Genomic DNA, 14679 nt, shown 5'->3' with positions numbered 1-14679 from the left:
AGATATTTGAAATAATCACTTGCATATATATAAACATTAAAATAATGAAGTATCTGCATACCAAATGGATGTAAAAGGCAGCAAGAGAGTCGCAAACAGCTAAAATCACAGAGGGCAGGTGAAGGTCTGCTGTGGGTAATGATGTCCACGGACAATGTTGCCTGACAGAAGGCGGGCCGAGGCCACAGTCTTCCTTTGTCTTCATCCATTCACAGAACTCTTAGTATTCTTCTCCCAGAATGTCATTCATCCACCCCTCCTCCATTCAAAAAATGTTTTGCATTCAGGAGGAGAATACTAGTAGTTGCTGCATATGCAGCTCCTTGTACAGTGCACACAGTCAGGTAAAAAATGTTAATGCAGAAGTCTCTTAATATGTCCCTTCTGCATTAAAAAAAAAAGCTGACTGTTTAGGGAAAAAAGAAAAAAATGTCAAAGTTCCACTTTAAATCCCCTAGCACCTAAAGATCACTGCTGTGGGGAGTATCCAGAGTCACTGGAGGGTAGATTATAAATCAAACACGGGTGTAGCGCTATTCAATTGTTTTCCAAAATCAATTGTATAAAAAATGTATAAAAAAAAAACAAATAAAGTCACATTGGATGAGGTTAGCACATAGCCCCGCCCATACAGGAAGTGCGGTATTAGGATTGTGAGCCAGAATACCCTCACTTGCTTTTATGCTGTGTTTATGGGTGTGTTTGAATGCACCATATAATGTGAGTGCAATTTAACACCTTTAAGACTGCCCGCCGCATATTTACTGCGCCAGGCATCCTCGCCTGCGCGAACCCACGTAGCCCTACCTCGGTCACGCACGTGATGCTGAGGGGTGAGTGGGGATGCCGATGCATGGGGCCAGTGGCCGCGATTGCCGCCGGGCACCTGTGATCGCTCCCCACTGAGAGAGAAGAACGGTCAGCTGTTGTAAACACAGCTGACCGTTCTTCTCTCTGAAATGATCACACAGCGCCTGTCTCTGTGGTCATTTCACAAACCCATCCCCCATACAGTTAGTAAACACTCCCCTAGGCTCAAACTTAACCTTTTGATCACCCCTAGGTGACCCCTTCCCTGCCAGTGTCATTATTACAGTAACAGTGCATATTTTTAGCACTGATTACTGTAGTAATGTCACTGGTCCCCCCAAAAGTGTCAAAAATGTCAGTTAGGGGTCCAATCTGTCCGCCGCAATGTCACAGTCCCACTAAAAAATTCAGATCGCTGCCATTATTAGTAAAAAATAATAATAAATAAATAAATAAAAATGAATAAGAGCCGGTTCACACTGCCGCGACTTCTAAGTCGCCTCATAAGGGGCGACTTGTTAGCGCGACTTTTAGCACGACTTCAGCGCGACTTGTATGATAGACGAATAAATACAAAAATATGTGCAGCGCTAGAAGAAAAAAATTCCCAACAAAATAAATTGTCCAATCGCAGGAAACATTCCACAAGTAACGTAAACAATTGATGGTGAGAAAGAGTCCAATATATAATGGTGCAAATCATATATAAGTGCAGCAAATCCCGTCACCAGTGAAGGTAGAAATATATTGCGCTCACCAGATGGATGGGACCCCAAAACACCATATAGTGTAGGAGTCAAACAGGCTTAAAAATGATGGAGTGTCCCCACAGATTTTTCACCGATTCCAACGGCAACCATGCAAATCTCCGGTAGATGGAATAGTTCAGAGATTCCCCTTCCACATGGTGGGTGGTAAAACCGAAAAAAATGGAGGGACATATAGCGTAATATTGCTAAAATCAATTTAATAACAATAAAGCTGATACACTTACAGACATCCGTGAAAGACAGGCATATAAGATGTAAAACAGCTGGGCTGACCAAGTCCTCTTTACATGTTTCGGCATAAATGCCTTTTTCAAAAGATAAAGTCAGCAGGTAGCCAGTGTTCATATATATATAGAGGTAGAATTAATTGGGTACACCTGTAGGAAGTAGGCGGTGGACTGCATGGAAACCGGAAGTAAAACCGGCGTGTGTTCCAAGCCTCACTATGGTATAGCGCCAAAAATGAAGTCTATTAAATCATAAGGGGAAACAGGAAGTGATGAAATGCCTGGAGGGGATGGCATTAGCCATCGTACATCCCAAGCCTCTTTATGAATTGTAAGACAGGAAGTGCTGACATCACATCCGGGAATAGGCGGAAGTGATGTCAGCGTCAAAACATCGAGGGGGGACGGCCTTTAACCATCATCAACCCCAAGCCTCCATCTGAAGTGTAAGACCGGATATGCCGACATCACATCCGGGATTGGGCGGAAGTGATGTCAGCACGGCAAGGCGGACCGCTTTACCGGAAGTTGGAGCATATCAATGCACCAGGTCAACAAAACAGAAATGGAGACAGCTCAGATTGGCTGATTCAGCGAGTAGTGAATATCGCCAATAAGAGAACAAAAAACGGGGGAGAATAAAAAGATGACGTTATAGTTAAACAGCGCCAACAAAAAAGGGGAGAGGAAAAAATCGGTTTAGTTATCTAAACCATAATATATCAACATAGTGGGCTCATTTATTGAGAAACCAGTATATTGAAAAAAACAAAAATGTCAATTGTCCACAGTTGAAGGGACATAATAACAAATTTTGTCTATATACAGTCCATAGTCTATCTCCATATTAGGTGACCCTTAATACAGGATATCTATAACAAAAAATATTTTTATTACATAACTACATGATGTATACAGCCAAAAGACAAATATAATAAAAATATTTTAAAAAATATCGTGAATAAAAATAATAAAATCACATAAAAGAACGAATGAGGATAAAGGGAACATATAGGGCTAAAAATAGCCAGAAAGGCAGATGGGAATGGGATATTTAGTACGCTAAGCTGTGTTTATAAAGGCGTTTATATCCCACTCTATATTCAACCCAAAAGGATGGTAGGACTTCAAGTCCTACCATCCTTTTGGGTTGAATATAGAGTGGGATATAAACGCCTTTATAAACACAGCTTAGCGTACTAAATATCCCATTCCCATCTGCCTTTCTGGCTATTTTTAGCCCTATATGTTCCCTTTATCCTCATTCGTTCTTTTATGTGATTTTATTATTTTTATTCACGATATTTTTTAAAATATTTTTATTATATTTGTCTTTTGGCTGTATACATCATGTAGTTATGTAATAAAAATATTTTTTGTTATAGATATCCTGTATTAAGGGTCACCTAATATGGAGATAGACTATGGACTGTATATAGACAAAATTTGTTATTATGTCCCTTCAACTGTGGACAATTGACATTTTTGTTTTTTTCAATATACTGGTTTCTCAATAAATGAGCCCACTATGTTGATATATTATGGTTTAGATAACTAAACCGATTTTTTCCTCTCCCCTTTTTTGTTGGCGCTGTTTAACTATAACGTCATCTTTTTATTCTCCCCCGTTTTTTGTTCTCTTATTGGCGATATTCACTACTCGCTGAATCAGCCAATCTGAGCTGTCTCCATTTCTGTTTTGTTGACCTGGTGCATTGATATGCTCCAACTTCCGGTAAAGCGGTCCGCCTTGCCGTGCTGACATCACTTCCGCCCAATCCCGGATGTGATGTCGGCATATCCGGTCTTACACTTCAGATGGAGGCTTGGGGTTGATGATGGTTAAAGGCCGTCCCCCCTCGATGTTTTGACGCTGACATCACTTCCGCCTATTCCCGGATGTGATGTCAGCACTTCCTGTCTTACAATTCATAAAGAGGCTTGGGATGTACGATGGCTAATGCCATCCCCTCCAGGCATTTCATCACTTCCTGTTTCCCCTTATGATTTAATAGACTTCATTTTTGGCGCTATACCATAGTGAGGCTTGGAACACACGCCGGTTTTACTTCCGGTTTCCATGCAGTCCACCGCCTACTTCCTACAGGTGTACCCAATTAATTCTACCTCTATATATATATGAACACTGGCTACCTGCTGACTTTATCTTTTGAAAAAGGCATTTATGCCGAAACATGTAAAGAGGACTTGGTCAGCCCAGCTGTTTTACATCTTATATGCCTGTCTTTCACGGATGTCTGTAAGTGTATCAGCTTTATTGTTATTAAATTGATTTTAGCAATATTACGCTATATGTCCCTCCATTTTTTTCGGTTTTACCACCCACCATGTGGAAGGGGAATCTCTGAACTATTCCATCTACCGGAGATTTGCATGGTTGCCGTTGGAATCGGTGAAAAATCTGTGGGGACACTCCATCATTTTTAAGCCTGTTTGACTCCTACACTATATGGTGTTTTGGGGTCCCATCCATCTGGTGAGCGCAATATATTTCTACCTTCACTGGTGACGGGATTTGCTGCACTTATATATGATTTGCACCATTATATATTGGACTCTTTCTCACCATCAATTGTTTACGTTACTTGTGGAATGTTTCCTGCGATTGGACAATTTATTTTGTTGGGAATTTTTTTCTTCTAGCGCTGCACATATTTTTGTATTTATTGATTTATCACCCTCCTTAGTTCAGTGATTGATGTCAGCTGCTTACATTTTTTAAGTTAGCGCAATAATCTCTATTTTATTCTGTTTGTATGATAGACGACTTTGTACGACTTTGTATTTGGCCAATCAGAATATGATGGTTCTGGGTCATGCTCAATCACACAAAAAAAAGTTCTTAAAAATTGTCGTTTTTGATAGAGAGCCAATTAATGAAAAAATTATTGGAAAAAAAAAATGAGATTTCTTTGGATTTAGTGTCTGGGGGGTCTAGAAAGTGTACCTGTGAAGTTTCATCTCTGTAGCATGTCCAGAACAAGAAAAAAAAGATAATTTTTCTTATATTTTTTAGTAGCACAGTCATATGGTTTCTCTCCACCTGGGCGTTTTTCTTGCAGGCATTTATCGGGCATTTTTGGAGGCAGGCATGACTTTTTTTGGATTTTGTGTCTGTCGGTCTAAAAAGTGTACCTGTGAAGTTTCAGCTCTGTAGCATGTCCAGAACCAGAAAAAAAAGATAATTTTTCTTATAATTTTTAGTAGCACAGGCATATGGCTTCTCTCCACCTGGGCGTTTTTCTTGCAGGCATTTATCGGGCATTTTTGGAGGCAGGCATGACTTTTTTGGATTTAGTGTCTGGGAGGTCTAAAAAGTGTACCTTTTAGTGTCAAGCGACTTGGGGCGGCTTGAGGGCACACAAGTCGCCTCACAAGTCGCGGCAGTGTGAATGGACTCTAAATCTTTTCCCTAGTTTGTAGACGCAATAACTTTTGTGCAAACCAATAAAAATACGCTTATTGCGATTTTTTTTTACCAAAAATATGTAGCAGAATACAAATTGGCCTAAAAGGATGAACAATGTGATTTTTTTCATTTTTTTTCTTTTGGGAATGTTACCATAGCAGAATGTGAAAAATATTGTTTTTTTATTTCAGAAATGTCGCTCTTTTTTTGTTTATAGCGCAAAAAATAAAAATCACACAGGTGATCAAATACCACCAAAAGAAAGCTCTATTTGTGGGGAAAAAAAGGACATCGATTTTATTTGGGTACAGCATCACACGACCGCGTAATTTTCCAAATCACAAAAAATGGCCTGGTCATTAAGGGGGCAAATCCTTCCGGTCCAGAAGCGGGTAATTGGCAGGTTCAAATTAAGAATGTAGCTTTTTGGTTAAGCACTATGTAGTTTGTGTTCATTTTGTGACACGGTGTGTTGGAGGGTTGGAGAGGAGAGGTGCTGGAACCATAAGGATCCCACCTAAAGGGGACACAAGCGTTTTATGACCTTTTTTTATGGGGGGTCATATATTTAAGATGAGAGCACAACTGGTGTTGGATGGTCATTCACTGGAGGTGGAAGAGTGGAGGGGATGTATTATAAAAGCACATATTCACATTTGTGTGGTACACTGCATTTGTTTATTTCACAAACATTTTTTACAATCGATGTTGGAGAATTACCTGGGTCGGAATTGCGCCTATTTTTGATTTATATGTTTTTGTGCACCACTGAACGGGGCATAAGGTGAAGGCAGCTGTAGAAATTGATTGGCTAATCATTTCACCGAGTAGCAGCGCCAAAGGTACTGTATTTGTTGTTATTTATCACTGGATAGAGGATTGCTACAGTAACAAGCAGACATAAGAACATTGTTTATGCTTTTATTAGCGGTAAATTATGTGACTGGTGCTGTGTGCTCAAAAATATTTTTTTACTAGAGTTTAGCTTTAAAATGCCAGGGCTATATGTTATGCTTTCTCTGGCACTTCCTGTAGTGTAGAACATTTACATATATTTCCATGTCTATTTATGCGTTTGTTTCAAGGCAAAAGATAATGACCAGAACATTAGCCAAAATGGTAGTACTTTAGCTTTGCAAAACTGGAACCCTGGGCTCAAGAGTCACCATCTGCATAGCATTTACTATATATGTTCTCTAAATCTAAATGGATTCCCACCGAGTTTCTGTGTTTGAATGGGTTTTCTCTGGGTGGCAGTTTACTCCCACAACCCAATATAACACCGATGAGTTAACAGACATCTGACTAGATTGCTCATAGGATAAATTTCCTGCCCATAAAAGGTTTTCCAATCTTCTTCCATGATTATATTTTGCCAATAAAATCTAATAGTCACAACAATTAACTATTCAAAGAGTCAACATAGACTCAAAGCTGATTGTCACACAAACAGTTGAAATCTATATAAGAGAGCTATTTTTCTTATCTTTCAAAGAATTTGTATTTCTGCCCATCCAGTTTTAGGGCCGGTTCACACTGCAGTGATGCCAGACATTACGTGTGATTCGCACCGCATCACATGTCATATCTGTGCGATGCAAATTCAGCCATACAGATTGTATGGCTGAATTTGCATCGCATTTGGACCAAACTCATGCAGGACCCTTTTTTTGGTCTGCACCAGAATCGGATTGCATGGGTGTTCACACCCATGTGATCCGATTCCTGTCCGAATTGACAGTTCGCACTGCGATATGCGAACTAATCTGGGGGATGTCATTAACTTTGTATTTACACCCCCAATAAGTCGCATATGGCAGTGTGAACTGCCCGCGTGTCGGGTGCGATGAGGGAACACGCAGTGGATTCGCAGATTTCCTGCATCACACCAATGTGAACAGAGCCTTACAGCATAGCTTTGCCACAACACACAGGCTGGTCCGATAGGAGAGGATACCTGATTGCTCTCTGCTGTAGTTTACTAACATTTGCATGTTTTTATCCCACTGGATGGTGAAAGGAGAAGCAGTGGACTGTAAGCTCATGTATGTCACTATGTTCTCGCCTCCTATCAGCATGCTTCTAAAATTGCAGTACAGCTTCTCCCCTCCTAATCTGAGCTCTGCTGTGCAGGGACTAAAAGGACTTCTGCAGACTCCTTAGAGTGTCTGTCTGCTTGTACCTTGTACGGCCAGGTAGATACACACTGACAAGAAGAATATATGAACTAACAGAGCGCTCAACAGTGCAATGGTAGTTCATTAAAACCACAAGTTGACAGCCGCAAAGGCTGTTGGGGCTTGTAGTTTCCCATTCACAGAGGACTGTCACAGAGAAACATCTAACATGTTCCAAAAGGTGAACTTATCCGTTAAATTCAGGTACTTACGCTGCTTGCATTGAATAAAGACAGTATTGTATTAATGAATACAGAACTGCGTTATTTTGTATCTGCCTGAAGTTCAGGTTAAATAGCATTGGACAGAGAAAGAAGGGAGTGTAAATTAAATGAAAGCTCAGAGCCAATAAAAAATTGATATATATACATATATTTCAAAATAGAGACATGTACAAGGACAAATCTTTAACATACAGGAATGTCCCTGAAAGTTATGGCCAGTTTACAGCTTTGACAATTGATTTATGTCTCCATTCTGCTTAAATTAATTATGAATGAATGAATTAAAGGAAGTTTGTTGAAAATGAGGGGGCATAATGCTCCTCTGGGAGAAGCCCTGTAATAGAGATACTGCTTATGCTGCAAAAAATTGACATGATTGATTTAGACCTCTTTCTGTGGTAAGATGTTTCTCCTATAGGCAATAGTAACAATGAGCATTGATTTAAAGGTGGACTAAACAATGCCAAATGCCAAACATACCAGGCTTTCCAAGCATTTGATTCCAGCAGAAGTTTTTCTAATAATGTATGTATTACATCCCAGTGTTCATGTTTGTAATGCAGTCAAGAAAATAGTACATACTCATACAAAACCCCACACCTCAATTTAAATGAAATCAGCTAAAACAACAGTAATAAGTACTATTTACAAACCCATTTGTTTCCCATTACTAAAGTATAGCCTTACAAGGTCAGCATTGTGGAAAATTAAGAGAAAGGTGGTGCTTCAATTCATTGCTGACCATACAAGATAAATTGGGTAACCAACAAGGGCAAATTAGGTAACTATGGCCAAAACTCCCTCACATGGATCTTCAGAACTAGCAATAATCATTTGTATGTAAGGGAAAATAGAAAAGGTTACAGAAAGAAATGCTAACAAGAAAAATCTAGACTTTGAAGGACAACTTCATATTGATGTCTTTGTCCATATTTGTCCTTATATTCCCCCATCCATCTGATTGTAGCACTGGGGTACTACGTACCTTCCTGCCTGATCCAGTGATCTTTACTCTGACAAGGATCTGGCTGGCCCCTCTTCATACTGCACATACACACTCATTCCTATGGATAAGGCATACTCTGAGGGACCACTGGAGCCCAATATGATTACAGCTCACTAAATAGGAATGCCAAGGGTTTTTTCTTAAGATGAAAGTTGGCCTTTAAAGTCATTGTGGATATCTACTCAATTTCCTGGGGTGAGACAGACATAGAGCGGTATAGAATAATGGGAACTCATGGTGGCGGGGGTGAAATTAAAGCTGATTGGAAAAGGCGGGAGCATAATGTGAGAGATGAGATCTGATGGCGGGGGTCTGATAGTGTAATTTTGTTTTTTACACCAACCCCATTATACAGAGATGAAGTAGGTGATTTGAGGGCCCTAGCAGCCAGTCAAAGGCTGCCATAGATGAGCTATATGATAAAGCACACTAAATAAGTGCACACCCCTCTCTGTGCACTTCTCTCTGATGAAGGTGTTGCTAGCGAGAGATGGGAGGTGGAGAGTTGAAATACAAAAGACAGAATATAATGAGGCAGCTCAGCCAAAAGCTGCACAGTCAACTGATGATTGAGAGTGAGATATAAAAAGAACAGGAAGGTCAGGCAGAGTAGTGAAACATGGCAAAAAAAGGAGGCAGGACATGGGCACAAGTCAAGTAGGAAACTGTACATAGGACACAGGGAGGAAACTGTACATAAAGCAGAGGAGAAAGGTGGAAACTGTACATTGAGCATGTGAGTGATGTAGAAACTGTACATAGAGCTGAGGAGTGAGGTAGAAAGTGTACCTAGAGCTGAGGAGTGAGGTAGAAAGTGTACCTAGAGCTGAGGAGTGAGGTAGAAAGTGTACCTAGAGCTGAGGAGTGAGGTAGAAAGTGCACATAGAGCTGAGGAGTGAGGTAGAAAGTGTACATAGAGCTGAGGAGTGAGGTAGAAAGTGTACCTGGAGCTGAGGAGTGAGGTAGAAAGTGCACATAGAGCTGAGGAGTGAGGTAGAAAGTGTACCTAGAGCTGAGGAGTGAAGTAAAAACTGTACTTAGAGCTGAGGAGTGAGTTAGAAACTGTACATAGAGCAGAGGCACAAGGTAAAAACCATACACAGAGCAGAGGCACGAGGTAAAAACCATACATAGAGCAGAGGCACAAGGTAAAAACCGTACACAGAGCAGAGGCATAAGGTAAAAACCGTACATAGAGCAGAGGCACAAGGTAAAAACCGTACATAGAGCAGAGGAAAAAGGTAAAAACCATACATAGAGCAGAGGCATAAGGTAAAAACCGTACATAGAGCAGAGGCATAAGGTAAAAACCGTACATAGAGCAGAGGCGCGAGGTAAAAACCGTACATAGAGCAGAGGCACAAGGTAAAAATCATACACAGAGCAGAGGCACAAGGTAAAAACCGTACATAGAGCAGAGGAACAAGGTAAAAACCGTACATAGAGCAGAAGCATAAGGTAAAAACCGTACATAGAGCAGAGGCGCGAGGTAAAAACCGTACATAGAGCAGAGGCACAAGGTAAAATCCATACATAGAGCAGAGACACAAGGTAAAAACCATACATAGAGCAGAGGTACAAGGTAAAAACCGTACATAGAGCAGAGGCATAAGGTAAAAACCGAACATAGAGCAGAGGCGCGAGGTAAAAACCGTACATAGAGCAGAGGCACAAGGTAAAAACCATACATAGAGCAGAAGCACAAGGTAAAAACCATACATAGAGCAGAGGTACAAGGTAAAGACCGTACATAGAGCAGAGGCATAAGGTAAAAACCGTACATAGAACAGAGGCGCGAGGAAAAAACCGTACATAGAGCAGAGGCATAAGGTAAAAACCGTACATAGAACAGAGGAGTGAGCTGGAAACTTTACAGGAGTAAGGTGGAAACTGTCCATAGAGCAAAGAAGTGAGGTAGAAATTGTATATAGAGCATAGGAATGAGTTGGAAACTGTACAAAGATCTGAGGAGTAAGGTTGAAACTGTACATTCAGCAGAGTAGTGAGGTGAACATGAGAACTGCATGGGGAGCAGGAATGCATGTAGATGGGGAATGCAGTGATCTTTTGGAGATATATTTCAGGAAGACAGAGCAAAGCCACAATTAAACATCTGTGGGAGAAGAAATCACATAGTGAGCAAGAATGAGAGGAAAAGAACAGATATGAAGGAAGTGTAATACTTAAAAGCAGAGGTGAGAAAAGGAGACTGGAACAATAGAGGGAGCTGAGAGGGAGGTGGAGCAGGTATCCTTAGGCCATATTGCTGAATGTCTTACACATAACCTGGTCATATACCAGTAGAATTTCATCTAAATGTTCATAGGTAAATTAGTTAGTCATCATAGGTAGTGTTGGGGTAGTTACTCAAAAAATGTAACTAGTTACTTCTGTAAATTGTAATGAGATTACTTTACTAGTTACTGCATTTGAAAAGTAACTTCACTGCTTATTACTTTACTTTCCTCTTTCTTAACTGACCGTGTAGAAGAAGATACATGACACTCTTTCTGCATAGAGTTTATTGTATAAACACAGGCTTTGGGAAACATGAGAACAAAACCTGAAAAAACAGAATAAAACCTAAAGTGCAACAAAAAGTCATAAACTTCATCCCTCTCTATTCTTCGAAATAACGATTGTATCACATGGCTTGGGTAACGCAGGAAAGCGCGTTCCTATAGCCTAGTAAAGCAGTGTAGTTACCTCCTATAGCCTAGTAAAGCAGTGTAGTTACCTCCTATAGCCTAGTAAAGCAGTGTAGTTACCTCCTATAGCCTAGTAAAGCAGTGTAGTTACCTCCTATAGCCTAGTAAGGTAGTGTAGTTACCAATATTAGTATTGTAACTAGTTACGTTACTTCGTTACCAAAAAAAGTAAAGTAGTTACTGTAATCCGTTACTTTGTAACTAGTTACCCCCAACACTGATCATAGGTCATCACTTAGTCAACTAATTTTGTTCAAAATCCCTAAAAATTTCATTTCATAGAGACCTGCTACTTAAATGGAATCACAGACAAATTAAACAGGTTTCTTTTGTGTCTAGAACATGTGGATTATAATAAACACAGTTTTTCCCAAACAAATCACGTTCACAGTTAGAACTTAGAGAAAAAAACTTTTCCATCCCACTCTTTTGAATTTTCCCTTAAATACGAAAATGAACAAATAAGTTCTACTTATGTATGGCCAGCTAAACAAAATACAGAAAGGTCCCTTTCTCTATATTCATAGGTACACAGTTGGAAAGGTTGACAAAACCACCAGTCCATCCAGTTAAAGTTGTATTATTAATACTATAAGGAAGGAGATATTAATGTCATTAACTTATATGATACTTTCTTTAGAATTGAAAATGTAATCATCCTCAGGCAAACATTTCAGTAATAATTGAAAATGTACAAATACTGGAGGTATATTACATTTTCCCCATCAGCTGTTTTTAAGAGGCAGAATTAACCTTAATGGACAGTGAAAAGTGACCGAAATGGAAGACCTGTACCCTCTGATTGTGTTTCTACATAAATATGTTAATCGCAACAAATTAGGGAAACTACAAATAATATTTGTTTTTATTGCTAGACGCAGCAGTTGTTTCTTTTTTTTTTTTTTTTTTTTTTAATCTAGTGTTTGCGTTAGCAATGCAATTTACACTGAAATAAATGCATTTCATGTTTTGATGTGGGGAGGGAAGAAAATCCCTTGGGAGACCTAGCAGTAGAAAAGGTCACCTTCTAAGGTTGATGGGATAGTGGTAGACTCCTGGGAGGTGAGTGTTATTTTCCATCAAGGATCCAGAGAAGAACAAATGACTAAGATGGTATAGGATATCTAACCTGCAACACATCTGCTTACATTTCTTAAAGATCTCAGCATTTTACAGATGGCAGCATGAAATTAGCAGATTAGGTTAACCATGGTTGTCACCTGCAGTCAAAAATCTCTATGCTTGTTCCTACCCTGCCAGGAATAGGAAGGCTTTGCACAAGTATCCTCGTAAAATTACAGTCCTCCATAAATCAATCTGAAACAGATGCAATCTCTTTTACTCTCTGGATCTGTGTTACGCTAGTAAAAAAAAAAAAAAGGCAGAAAACGGCTTTGTGAAGCCAATATTATTTCTTTGGAACTGCTACCCCTCCTTACACAGGGATTCCATTTCTAGAAGTATGTATCATGTTGAAAAGAAATTCTTATCTGGCAAGCCTGACCCCTGCTATTGCTAGCATTGCTGAACCAGACCTTTCCTTATCAGCAAAATAACAGTGACCGCTCTCCAGGGTCCTGAAATGAACACTTGGAACATACTGCACAGTTACTAGCAAGATGCACAAGATGTGACAGTTGCTGAAACTTTTCATCCATAGATATTTTTTCTGATTCTCTGCAAACTGACCTAAACTATTCCCTGTAAGAAAGCTGAAGTGTCACATCAGGAATTATACTTGTTATTTTGTTATGCAGAGTGCTAATGTGAAGACTATATTAGAATAACAGAACAAGATGGTCTCATACAGGGTTGCTAAGCATTCAGATATTTATGGACAATTCACAGAATAATCAGGCTAACAACATTTGTCTGTAAAATAAATAGGACACAGTCTTTCTACAATAATTTCATTTTTTTTTAAATTAAGATGAAGACTTGAATATTTGAGTTGATTTTTATAGCTTTGTTTTATGCTTTATTTTTTACAATAATCAGATAAAATAAATGGATCAACCCACGCAATATCAAAGAAAAAATAAATGTTACAATTTGACTGGATAAAACAAATTATTTTATGCTGTTCAATTTGAAGCATATCGAATTTTACATTTAAATGAAATTACCACAACATAAAAATACATATTGCTGATGATTTTAAAATATATTTTTGTTTCATATGAGATTTCAATGATTCGGTTCATATATACAGTACTTTACATATTCCTGACGATGACAACAGTTGACTAAGCCTGTGCAATGTGCATCCACACAACATCTTATAGTATACATTAGAATGGCTTGTGACAGTGCATGATAACAATTGGGGGACAGAGATAGTGTTTGTCAACCTATAACAGGGAGTGCCTGCAAAAGGAACTTCAAGGCAGATGTTAATTTATTGAAAGCTACGGTTTCAAAATGCTCAACGTTACTTTAAAAATATATTTTTGTTTCATATGAAATTTCAATGATTCGGTTCATATATACTTTAATATAGAAAGCCATGGGCAAAATGTTGCTGATAGTATGTTGTACATCTGACAGTTTTTGTAGAAAAGCTAGTATTTAATATGTGTCTGTATGTAATATTTTTAGTATTTTATATAAAAATAAATAATAATAATGATAATGATCAAATATATTTTTTGGGCTGGATATCCAGGTCTCCAACTATTTTATTTCTCAAACTAACATGGAATTTTAAGAGTAACTTCAGTTTTGTTCAGAAAAGGAAATCCCCTCTGGGGATTGTTGCAGATTTCTGTCTGTTTCAGCTGATGCACTAGCAGTGTTCTAATGAGGAAAGTTTCATGGTATACATCCTTTTAGAAGTAATTAGCCTTTCAGGAATATCTCACCAAAATGACATTTTGGTTTCTGAAGTTGCCTAAAATTTGACTTGTATTTTAGTGCAGAGGTCTTGGAAAATCAGAAAGCCAATCACAAGCAGGAAGCTCTGTACACAACCTTTGTACAGAACGCCTCAAGGTTGCCATTCTGCATTGAATTTTACAGAAAATTACAAAGCTGTAGATTGAAAGGAAAGGTAATTTTTATTTAACAATCAATTGCAATATGGCTTGTGTAATGATTGTATATGCTATAATATACAGTATTTTATTTGTATTTTTTGTGTTTTGTATATTTTTTTCCCCACAGAAGTGGAGTTACACTTTAAGGATTGGTAACAAACATATTTATTGAGTTGGAATGAGGAAGCATGTTAGAAGGTGAGGACATTTGTTCAATGCTATCATCTCTTGGATTCATGATAACACAATATCAATCGTCATTTTTGTTGTTTTTAAATAAACAGCGTTCTCC

The sequence above is a fragment of the Pelophylax lessonae genome (assembly GCF_965119305.1).
Source record: "Pelophylax lessonae genome assembly, chromosome: 3".
NCBI lineage: Eukaryota > Metazoa > Chordata > Amphibia > Anura > Ranidae > Pelophylax > Pelophylax lessonae.
Note: the sequence above shows the minus strand (reverse complement) of the source record.